Source organism: Adiantum capillus-veneris, chromosome 8 (genome assembly GCF_014529385.1).
Source record: "Adiantum capillus-veneris isolate H3 chromosome 8, ASM1452938v2, whole genome shotgun sequence".
Lineage (NCBI taxonomy): Eukaryota > Viridiplantae > Streptophyta > Polypodiopsida > Polypodiales > Pteridaceae > Adiantum > Adiantum capillus-veneris.
Genome location: NC_140938.1, coordinates 56,823,656 through 56,836,173, shown reverse-complemented (window position 1 = coordinate 56,836,173; position 12,518 = coordinate 56,823,656). Strand labels below are relative to the sequence as shown.

Below are 12,518 nucleotides of genomic sequence, written 5' to 3'. Positions count from 1 at the left end.
ATTGGCATTCTTCGTCTTATCTCTCTCTCTCTCTCTCTCTCTCTTTACCTCACATTCTCTAGTCATGTCCAATCCCCGCACACCTCGGTCTAGAGGTGCATAGAGATCAGAACCACCGGGTTATAATCTCGTCTTTATTGGTCAATACCTATATTTGTGGGTACAAGAAATCTACAGACCCACGTCTACATGATACTGCATGTAGTGGACAAAACCCCTTTGCCTCTTCTCTAACTGTAGCACTTCACAGCATCTTAACATCTTTTCACAGTAGATCTTTTCACTGTTCGTCTAACTCTAAACCCTAAACCGTAAGTAATTCTTGCGTGGACTCGATCTAACGTAAATAAGCGTAAATCTAACTAAAAATAAACCTAAATCTAATTTAACGTAAGTCTACATCTAACCTAATCTTTAACGTCTTTTGGGATAGTATCCTACGACGCTAAAACTCTCTTCTTCTTGTGCGTGTGTGTGTGTGTGTGTGTGTGGGTAAACCTAAATAAACCTAAGTCTAATCTAATATAACATAAATCTAAATCTAACGTAAATTATGTTATATTAAAAACAAAGAACTAAACTAACAGGGATTATAAGAACCTTAAAACTGATTTAACACATAATTTTTCACATAACTCGGCAAGAGTTGGCATTCTCATCACTAAAGATGTGAGAGTTAACTTCCGGCGGTGACGCTGCCTCATCTCCATCCACATCTGACGACAGCAATTGGCCCTTTAGACCGTTCTTGCTCTTGTTACTAACTTTGAAGTTGCTGTTGAATGACTAGAGGTTGTCTAGATGGTCATTGTGTCGGGGATGTAGTGACTCTTGCCGCCCTGAAGATCCACCTTCTTCCCTATCTTCTGAAGACATTTCACCAGTACTTTTGGATCGACGGAGCCCACCATGAGTGAAGGCAGCAATACCCTATATTCCATTGAGGGCTTTCTTCACCCGCTTCATGCAGGCATCGCAGTCTATGGAGACCTAAATCTAATCTAATATAACGTAAATCTAAATCTAGCGTAAATAAACGTAAATCTAATTAAAAATAAACCTAAATCTAATCTAATTTAACTTAAATAAACCTAAATCTAATTTAACGTAAGTCTACATCTAACCTAATCTTTAACGTCTTTTATGATAGTTTCCTACGACGTTATAACTCTCCTCTTCTTGTGTGTGTGCGCGTGCGTGGATGTGTGTGCCAATAAAAAGAGATAAATGGTATAACCTTTCTATCACCCATGCCAAGTATGATAGATTGATTATGCCATTTCCCTCTTGAATAATAGGTCTTGAGTTCAACTCCTCGTCGGCTAGATCTTTAGGTCTTTTAATTTTAATTAGTTTCCTACGACGTTAAATTGGTTTCTCTCTCTTTCTCTCTCAATGTGTGTGCGTTTTTTTGGATCGTATGCATGTTTTCTCTCTCTTTTCCTCTCTCAATGTGTGCGTTTTTTGTTTATGCATGTTCTCTCTCTCTTTTTCTCTCTCAATGCGTGCGTTTTTTGTTTATGCATGCTCTCTCTCTCTTTTCCTCTCTCAATGTGTGTGTGCATTCTTTGTTTATGTACGTGCGTGCGCGTTTTTGTTTATGTTTGTACTCTCTCTCTCTCTCTCTCTCTCTCTCTCTCTCTCTCTCTCTCTCAAAAACACTATGTGTGTGTGTGTGTATGTGTGTGTGAGAGAGAGAGAGAGAGGGAGAGAGAAAGAGGAGAAGGGAACATGAGAATGAGGAGAGGGAAGGAGCATACCTGGCTCTCCTTCCTCTCCTCGTGTGTGTGTGTGTGTGTGTGTGTGTGTGTGTGTGGAGAAGAAAAAGAGAGAGAGAGAGAGAGAGAGAGAGAGAGAGGGAGAGCGTTACCTGCTCCTTGCTTGAGGGCGCCGAAAAATTCAGATCTAAGATCTAAGTTTTTGGGCGCGCTCTGTTAATTTTTTAGCCCAGCCGGCGTCGCTATGAGCGTCGCAAATTTCTTTGTAAATTTGCGACGCTCATAGCGACGCCGGGATTTTTTTTTTGAGCGTCGCTGTGTGAGCGTCGCTAATATGAATAGCCTCTTGTAGTGCGTGAGAACCAACATCATCTTCTGTCTCTTCTTCATACATATCCTTGTTTATGAACCCTTCATCCTTGTTGATGAGATCCTCCTTTGTAGGCATGGATGTATAACACGAAATAGAGCTTACCCATGGAGAACTATTAACTGCTACATGTTGCCAATCGTGAAGAGCTTTTACTTGCACTGCATGTTACGGGGTCGTCAAAATAACGGCATAATCACTAGGTTTGAATGAACCCATCTCCAACTTCTTCTTCATCTTTCTACTCTTCACTTTGGCAATGCACACTGCATCCTCATAGGCCTCTGCACCGGCAAACTCCACCTTCTCTCGAATCTTGGGATGTAAGCACTCCAAAAACCTCTCTAATTTGAAGTAGTCACTGCCTCGGCAATGTGTAGCAACTTCTAATTGCTGCCAAATATCTTCAAATTGCTTTAAAAAGGTTGTAAACTCACCGCTTACATCTTGCTTCAAAACCTTCAATTTTGTGGCCACTTCTGCAAGCAAAATCCTCTGCTTGAAGTCTTGGATAAACCAAGCTCAAACCAGCTTCCATGACTGTCGATCAAGAACTTCCAACCCGTCAAACCAAGCTTTGGATTTCCCTTGCATCACCAATAGTACAACACTTGACTTGGCTTTGTCGGTCACCATCCGCATCGACAACATCCAGAGCTCCACATCTGACATCCAATCTTCAACATCTTGCTCACCTGAGAATGCTAACTCACAATCTAACACCATAATATTGAACCACGCCATCACTTGAGCGATCAGTGTGATCCTCAAAGGGGGCACCACAAGATGGAAAGTGGGAAATGGAAAAACATCCATCACCCAGTATGACAGCCTCTCTATATCCCAATGATTTCACAGCACCCATATCCCCTATTTAACATAAACACAAAGACCCAATCTACTAGCAATTACTTCCTAAGACCATACTTGACCGACCCTAGCTGCATGCAATCAACAACCAAGCATATCAACATGGCTTCACCCTTCTTTATCATCGAGAGTACGTCTATATGCTTCAAAGTTACTAGCATCTCCAAGTTGGCTTATCAGCTTGCATCCTCAAGGCATACCCAACACCCACACAAAGAACTTTCATAGAGCCTGATAAACAGGGAGCATAAGAGCAAAAGAGGAACAAAAAACATGTGACCCCATTAAAACACCAAGACTATGGAGACCACTATAGGGCCGACTCCATTAAGTTGAAATAAATGTGTACAATGATAGACTTTTCAAAAGAACCGATGCCCCTTGCTACCCTTTGTGCGACTTATTCGTGGAATCACCTTCATGTGACCTCTCTTTGCTCGTATTCAGCCTCTAACAGCCATTGCAATGCTCTCCTTGAGTAGCACACCCTTCTCCGCTTTCCTTGCATACACTGAAGGGTTATTTTTGTACGGTTGATGGCCCTTTGTTTGCCTGTCTTGGTGGCCTTCAACTGCATGCAGCTTCAAAATCCCCCCTCTGTAGGTTGTGGCCTTGCATACCATCTCCATGCTGCCCAGTAGCGCACCCCTTCCAGGCTCACGACCATCATCACCCTGCATGCCTCGAAGCCGACCTCTCCATACTCTGTCACCTTTACTTCTGTTCCCCCTTGACGGACTCCTACTTCAACCTCCCTACTCACAGCCAGTCTTCTGGCGGCTCTGCATACCCAAGAAGCCCCGCCTCCTTATGCAGCACTTGGTCATATGCACCCGGCTCTCCTCAATAGCGTCCCCTTCATGCCGTCAGTCCTTGGTCCTTCGACTCCCTGGAACTACAGGATACCGCCCCCCTTTTGTAGCTCTTCAAAAGCTCCCTCAACCCCTCAGACATGAGGTTCTCAGCTCTCCTTTTCTTTACTAGGACAGCCTCCTGGCCCTCTCCAGCTCACGCCATGCAACTTGTGGCCTTCATAGACTCTGGAAGCCCATCCTTAGGCTTGCAAGTCTGGGCCCTCAGATCCCGGCACTCCCAAGCCTGCTCCTGTTCATGCAACCATACAGATGGCCCCACTTTCTTGGCACGCCCCCTTTCCATCCAGATGGCGTCACCACTCCATTGTAAACTCTGCAACCATGCGGCCATGTAGGCATAAACATTTTTTTTCAAGTTAAGCTTTAACTTTAAAAAGGGTCTTGAGTTTGGCCTCCTTTCACACGCCATCAGTCGTCGACTTGAATCGATGACTTTAAAAAAACTTGTGCTCAGTTTCCTTTTGTACTGCTTGCCTATTGACACTCTTCACCGTGGTGAAGAAAACTTCTCCTCCCACCCCAATAGACTTTGCATCACATGATGCCCTAAAAAAACCTCTTGTGCTGTCCACGGGTCTTGGCCGACAATCAAACAAGGTCGTCTCCAGTAGACGAGGGCACTGCCTCTAGTTAAGGATTGGAGTTATTAGGTAGAAGTATTATTGAATTATATGTACGAAAAGTTATACAAATGTTGTTTATGCTTGTGGTTGACAATGACAAGTAATATAAGTTGTTCTCTACATGTCCAGTAAATGTTGATTTGAGAGAGTGACTAAATTAGAAAATATTAATATTGGTTGTAGGTTTATATTGAAAGCGTCATCAAAGTACTTTTTGGTAAACAAGTTGGCTTCGGAAATAGAAGAGAGTTGGATGTTTACAAAGTTGAAGCCGATCAGGAAAAAGAGGTTGAGTTTATCCAAGATTTAGACAAACATCAAGTGTTTCCGTTGTTCCATTCCATTTTACATAGTGAAGTATTCAGAAGTTGTAGGTGTTGGCGCTAATCCCACATCGGCTGCTGTTACAGTTTCTGCATTGCCTAATGTCTTACCTGTGAAGAAAGGCAAGGTTAAACCTGTTGCCTCCACAAATCCTCTAGATAAAAGAAAGTTGATTTCTCCTTCGAAAACCAAAAACAAGGGGAAAAATGTATCTTCTTGTGGCCATTTGCAGCAATATACATTTCAAGCTTTGTATATCTTTATTGAATTCGTCCACGAGAATATGCATGATAGAGAATAATCCACCTGCAAGTTTTTTCAAACAAGAATAGTGTAATGGTAAGGTTTTGTTTGTGTATCAAAATTGAGATATAAAATAGAACGTAAATGGATTTTATTTTGGGGTAGTAATGGTAGGGTAGGTAGGTAAAGTATACTAGTAGTGTTTGTATATATTGTATTAACAAATGGAAGAAATATGTATACTTACTTTGTTCCATTGAGTTTCGATACTTTGGGAGCCCATGGAGCTTCTTCTTGGCCATTTTCTTGCCACATCAAGTGCTCCATTGACATCTGTCGTTGGTAACTTTGACATCTGCGGTTTTAGGTTTTTCTTTTTCCACATTGAGTGTGCATTTCAATCCAGCAGAGGCCATGTGGTAGCCCACGTCAGGTTGGATTCAAGATACATCAAATCAATCTCGATGCTGGTATTTTATTACAAAGAATTACCATGGTGACAGTCTTCATTTGAGTTGGTAAAGTGGCAGCGAGTCTTCGCATTGTGTGTACATTACACGACGTTGACATATTTTTATGTTGGCCTACTCTCTGCAAAAATACTGAGAAGTACGTTTCAGAATGCGTCATCCAGTAGAAAGTGAAATACAACGATTAGGAAGTTTCCGGATTTTCATGTTCTTTTCTTATTCTTATTCGACTTTGGGAAAGCTGTGCAGTGGGGTTTTTTTTTTTGAGTTTTCGACAACGCCTTCAAGTTGTAACAAAAAATATCTCAAACGGTGGGCACTCGTTTCAACATCGGAAATGACCCTTAGTAAGAAAAAATGGCTATCAACTTTAAACTTTATAGAGTGTTACCTTTGAGATTGCTCTGTCTTTTGTTCATGGAAACCTTGTTTATTACGTTCAGTATTCTATGGTGAATTTAAATCGTGTATCTGTGGAGAATGAAATCGATTTTTTTACGATAGTTTATAAGAAGGTAATCATTCAAGTAGTAATTACATACTTGCTTTGCAAATTTTGAAGAAATTCATAAGAACATTAATGTTTCTTGCATCATCTAAAACATTTAAGTCATGTTGTTCAAGACGCTTATTTAATTTCTTTGGCATTATATATTTGTAAAATTAAATGGATCCATATTATTGTAAAATAAGATATATTAGTAAACTGTGATGTTGCTAGACAAGAATATAAGATGTCTAGTAAGTTTTCTTTACTTTGTTTAAACAAAGAACAAATTTTATTCAAATTGAGGTAAACTCTGGTTCTTTTTAAGATATATTAGCAAAGAGTGATGTTGCTAGACAAGAATATAAGATGTCTAGTAAGTTTTCTTTACTTTGTTTAAACAAAGAACAAATTTTATTCAAATTGAGGTAAACTCTAGTTTTTTTTAAGAAGTAATGTTTTGTAGTGTATATTATTGCAGGTTTGTAGGACTGACATATGTTGGGCTTTATTATTTTTTGCACTTTAACAGTGCTCTAGTTTTTTGAATAATTTGTTTTCTTAAAATTGGTATTTATTTTTTTCCCTCTTAGTCAATATTAAGAAGCGTATTTCTTTGTATTGATAAGAATACAGCATCATGATCTGCTGACCCATATATAGAGTAGTTATTTGTTTCGAGTGGGTTTTGTGTTTTTTAAATCCATATGAGATCAAGTAAACTTTTGTGTGTGGTTGTTGGCATCCTCGTGTTTTTGCTCCCAAAATATTCTCCTTTGACAAATAGCTTAGTGTAGCGAGCGAGAGAGAGAGAGAGAGAGAGAGAGAGAGAGAGAGAGAGAGAGAGGAGAAGAAGAAGATTGTTTTTATGTTGTAGGAAACTATCCCAAGAGACCTTAAAGATCTATTCAACGAGGACAGTTGAACTCAAGGCTTGTTATTCAAGAGGGAAATGGCATAACCAATCTACCACTCTTGGATGATAGAAAGAGAGAGAGAGAGAGAGAGAGAGAGAGAGAGGGAGGAGAAGAAGAAGATTGTTTTTATGTTGTAGGAAACTATCCCAAGAGACCTTAAAGATCTATTCAACGAGGACAGTTGAACTCAAGGCTTGTTATTCAAGAGGGAAATGGCATAACCAATCTACCACTCTTGGATGATAGAAAGGTGGGAGAAAGGTTATACCATTTTCCTCTTTTTATTAGCACACACACCCACACATCGAGAAAATGCATAAAATCTTAGATATGGAGAATTTCTTGCCAAAGGGAAATCCGTACAAGAATAGAAAGCCTCATATCGAGAGAGAGCTTGAGAGATACTCATACCCTATGTCTAGGTTTTCTTTGCTTTGCTTATATCTCAATCATGCTAGCTCATGGAATTTCTGATCGAGGCAACCTTACCTTTAAAGTCAAATGCAAGAAACCAGCTTCTATACAACATTTTGTTCTCCATAGAGTCGGTTGTGCTTTTTTTTGGGAGGGGGGGGGGATCACTGCATGCATGTGTGTTTTAAGACTTTAGTTTGAAGCTTTAGATTTTATGTATACCTTTATTTTTCGGATCTCCCCTTCCATTTCCTTTTCTAAAATGGGTATCACCGAAAGTAAAGGGCCCAATAAAAAATCGGGTCCCTATAAAGAGACCCGTGGCTCCCTAGCTTTATGACGTTAAAGGTCTGGATTTGGGACACAACAAGCCTCTTGGTGAGATGGTTAACTGAGTGAAACTTACCATTTGTGCCGGTAGATCAAGACTCAAGCCCCGTTGGCTGCAATGTCACATTATAGCCCCTCGGTGTGGCCTCGAGGCCATTCATGGCCAATTTTACACACGCAAAATTTTTATCACCATTGTGTGTTATTATCAAAGCTCTATTCTGAACATGATATCTAGGAGAGGTAGGCGACACTACGCTCTTTGGATTGCACCCATCTAGTTCAAAAATAGTGCAGCGATAGCAACAATTTGCCACCCACCTTAGGTGGCCCTAAGTTGGCCCCTTTCCCCTACTAGGGAGAAGTTATAAGTGAGTGAGTATGTACTCGATGGATTTGCAATCAACGGTGACCATAAAAAAGTCTCAAAGTAATCGTCACTTTTTCCAAGAGTCCTCTCGTGACTAAATGGCATGGGGTCTTAAATGACCCCCCAACCATGGGATCGACGGCGCACGACAATCTTGAGGGATCGAACAACGACAAAAAATTGGGCAGCGGGTGTAGGGTCGGAGACTCAAACACAGACGGTGATGTGGCAGCCCGATGGGCTAACTAGGTGCGCATATGCATTTCACTAAAATGTGTGTGGGTTCACATTTGTTTATGCTTGTTTGAGTTTACACAGTGGATGTCTGAGTTTACAAAATGTGTCCAGGTTTACTTTTTGAAAATCTGACACTATGACATTTGGAGCACATTACCGCTCAGATAGACGCACAAAAACAAAGGAAAAGTTCAAGTCAAAAAATCTCGGAGGCGGTAATGCTAGAGTCAATGCTCGCGGGGTAATGGTCCTTCAGCAATGCACGCGGTAATCGGCCCGGCTATATTTCCGCGCTTATTTACGCGGGCGTTACAACAAGAATTACCGCAAGCATTACTGCACACGCGAGTATTTTTAAAAAAAAGCAAATGACCATTTGGATGGTCCTTGGTAGGACCCATCCAAATGGTCATTTGCCTTTTAATGGATACATAATTCTGCATGCACTCATTTTAAAAAAAAAGTTCACACTTACAGGCTGTAGTGTACGACATGCATTTTTAAATTCTTCGCGATTGATTTTGTTGTTTTCATACAGCCAGCACCATGTGTGATATTCGGAGTGGCTCTCTTTGTATCTCTGGATCTCTCGGCTTGGGCGGGTCATAGTAATATTTTGCTATATATCAATTAAAAAATATCACAAACCCAACCTCATCACCACAAATTAAATCAATTCAAATGAAAATACGCGCACTCACAAATTTATCTTTCCATGCTGCTTTTCCGCCCGAGCCGTAATGCGTGGGCGTTTGTTGCGTCCTCGCCTCCACTTGCCGAATGTGCGCCCTAGTACCTGCCGCTCTCTCGTCCTCCAGCTCGCCCTGGGATTTCTCCCACTCCTCGTCGTGAACATTTCCAGGGCGATAGTTGTGACCCTCAGATTCAAATGTTCGCTTTGCCGCCCTCCGCACACTGGACTTCTTATGTTTCAAGAAATTCTTGACGTACTCCTCGAGCCACTGCCTGGAGAACTCTTCCACTTCCAGATTAGGGAACCGCATGAGCAATGTCGTGTGAATATACGTCAAGTTGGTTGGGTCCTGATCTTTGAAAGATTTAAAGAAATCTTGGTATGTCGAGTGGATCAGCTGGTTAAGATGCCCTCGAAATGTTCTCCCCAAAGAGGAACCTAGATCCACCTCCCCCCCTCGATGTATATAATTGTAGTAGCCACGAGCGTCCGGGGCGGGCGCATCGCGATACTCATCCTGATGTGGAGCTCCAAGGGGTGAGCGAGGAGGTCGGGGTGTAAGAGGAGGTGAATCTGTAGCACTGTCCCCTCCACCACCAAAGCAGCAGGAGCCACTACCTCGACGAGAGCGTGAGCCACCACTATGGGAAGAGCGTTGGCCACCCGAAGAGCGCTGGCCCGAGCCCGAACCGCTGGGTGGTGTAGGCGACGGATAACTCGACGGTGCGGGCGTAGATCGCTGCGAATGCAAGGTGGAGGGAGGTGCGGGTGACGGAAAAGTTGAGGGTAAGGTGGAGGGAGGCGTTGTGGGAGGCACACTCTGCATGTAGGGAGTGTCGGTGCCTGGTGTCGCAAGCGATGAGAGCCCATAGGCAGCCAACTGTGCGAGTGTGTACCGCCCTAGAAGACTCTGCTACGAGGATAGCCTTTCTGCCTAGGCGCGGTATGCCCTCTCGAGGTCGGAGTCATGTACTGCATCTCGAAACCATCGAAAGCCGAAGGACGATTGTGGTTGGTAGGAGGAAGACTGCGAGTAGTAAGCATCACAAGCGTCCTCGTAAGAGAGTCCGTCGACGAGAAAGTCCTCTATGGTTCGATAGCCGGGTGTGGAAGAGGATGCCATATCCTACAATTTCACAAAAAAAAGGGACCCTAATTAACATTGGATTCTAGTCAAAGTGAGATTCTTTATTGCATAGGATTCCTTTTATCTCCCATTTCAGAAATGGCTTGTGTGCTTATTTTTTTTGCATCCATTTAAAGTGTGTGTGTGTGTGCTTCTACTTAATGTATTGTGTGTGTGCGTTAGTGTGTGGCAAAGAAATTAATCTAGTGTGTGTGTGTTGGACCTTAATCTACCGTTGGGCTTCTCGGTGACCATTGGGGTCTCAATCAACATCATCGCACACCCACATGGAGATATGTTTTGGTATGCTTGTAATGCATGCACACTAATGCAAGCGTTAGTGTGTGCTTATGCACAAAAAGGAATCTCAAATATCGAGCGAGATTTTCCGAGAAATCCCTAAAACGAGCAAGAATGGCCAAGGCACACAATACAAAACAAAAACCAAACAAGATTTTTTAGGTGACTTCAAGCACAAAAAAAAAAAACTGAAACAAGATTACACCTAATTTTAATGGTAAAATGACCACAATTTTTTGACCAAAAAAACCCTTTGAACAAGGGTTTGGTAGAATGTTTCCGTTGATGGGCTAGAACAATTGGAACCCATACAATGGCATGTTGATATTCGTCTAGTTGCCCTCATATATTGGAAACTCATTTCTACCACCATTGATCCTTTTTGGGAATAGTGGCACCATGATTCCAATGGATATAGATCTCCTATTCCTACCTCCCTACATGTAGGACCACGGGACTTACACTAAAAGAGTAAGGTGGTTGCCACTCAAACAAATCTTATGAATAAGAAGAGTCTGGGAGCTCGAGCTTCTCTTCACTTCTTCTTATGCTTCTTCTTCTTCTCTCTCTTGCTCTACCTCAAGTTAGTGTGGGTTGATGTACGGTAACATATTATGCCTTCTAAGTTAGTCTAGAGAAAACGGTGGAAACTTGAAAAATACTTCTATTATTGAAATGAGACTATTCTTTTGAGAAAATCCACATCATGTTATATATTAAAGTTTGGATCACACCATCATAGGTAGCCTTCTATCGGGGGGGGAGTTAGTGGTGTTGCCAAAGGTGGTGGTGGAAAACGTGTCAAGGGAGGTGGTAATGGTGGGGGATTATACAGAGTGCTTTGATAGAAGAGTATGCAAGGTTGATAAAGCTACGAACAATTTTCTTATGACAACTTTGTTCACATGCTAGTTCTCTTTCACTCGCCCATATCGATAAAAGGCTAGGTTTAGTGTAATTTCACCTACAAATTTTGAGAGTTTATCTTCAAAATTCAAAGTAGAAGGTGAATAAACCTACAAACTTTAGAGAAATTTAGTGTCAAAACCTTCTCTTAAATTTTCCATGTTTATATAAGCATAGCTCAAAGCTCCTAGACTGCTCGGGGTTCCTAGTCTTCTGAGTTGTCCGTTATGCCTCGACCCAGATTGCTCACCCAACATGTGATGCCCCTATGTTGAATACACTTCTTAGCGCCATGGTGTATGATTTTCATTGTATTCCTTTGAAATGCTTTTCCTAATGCGGCTTAGCCCTCCATTTTTTTTGTACTCTATCTATTGTTTGAGAGTTGTACGTCCATCAATGCTTCATAAGAATTCAAATGGATGGTAGTCTAGCATTGCATCTGTCCTCTTGCAGAATGATGTGGCCCAGGCCTCGGTCCTTAGCACCCCATATGGTAACCCTCTCCAAGGGGTAACCGGGAGGTTGGTTGTGCTACAAAAAACAACATTGTGCCATGTTCAAAAAACTGTGTTGGCTAGGAAAGGTAAATCTCAGGGTCCCTAATCATTGACAAATTTGGTTTTGAAGGAGTTGGGCAAGGAAAGTTCAATCGTCGTCATTTTCAACAACTATATAGTATAAACAAAATCCTTCAAAAAATCTCTTTGAAAGAGACGCGGACTCTTTTACGTACGTGCAGGGCCAATGCTCGAAAAAAAAATGTTCAGAAAACTTGGCAAACCTAGCTATCAGAATTTTAGTGGTAAATTGACTAAATTTGAAGGTTTTTACACCAAATGACGCTAGTAGGTTTTCTCACTTTTTAAATTTAAAATTTAGGGGTAAATCTCAAAATTTGTAGGTGGGATTACACTAAACTTAGGTTTTTTTTTCAACCCCTCCCCCTCGCTTTCTCTCTCCTTGCTCTCTCTCAATCTCTTTAAAAAAAAGGTCTTTGAAAGAGCCCACGCCGGTGTGGAATTTTTTTTAGAGAGATTGAGAGAGATGGAGGGGAGAGAGAGAGAGAGGAGGAGGGGATCATACATGGGCAGGGAAGGCTGGAAGGGAAGAGGGTGAGGAGGCGGAGATCATGCATGTTGTAGGATCAACATATATGTGCTGACGTGCACCACGCGACCTTGTACTCTATCACAAGGAGAGCTTCTGGATGTTGATGCAGCCCGACCTAATCTCTTGTCGCA

General features: G+C 41.8%; 1 pseudogene; it reads right to left on the bottom strand.

Annotated features, from left to right (window-relative positions):
* Positions 1–1,899: 1,899 nt before the first annotated feature.
* LOC147452182 (uncharacterized) lies at positions 1,900–2,922 on the bottom strand (annotated as a pseudogene).
* Positions 2,923–12,518: the final 9,596 nt, after the last annotated feature.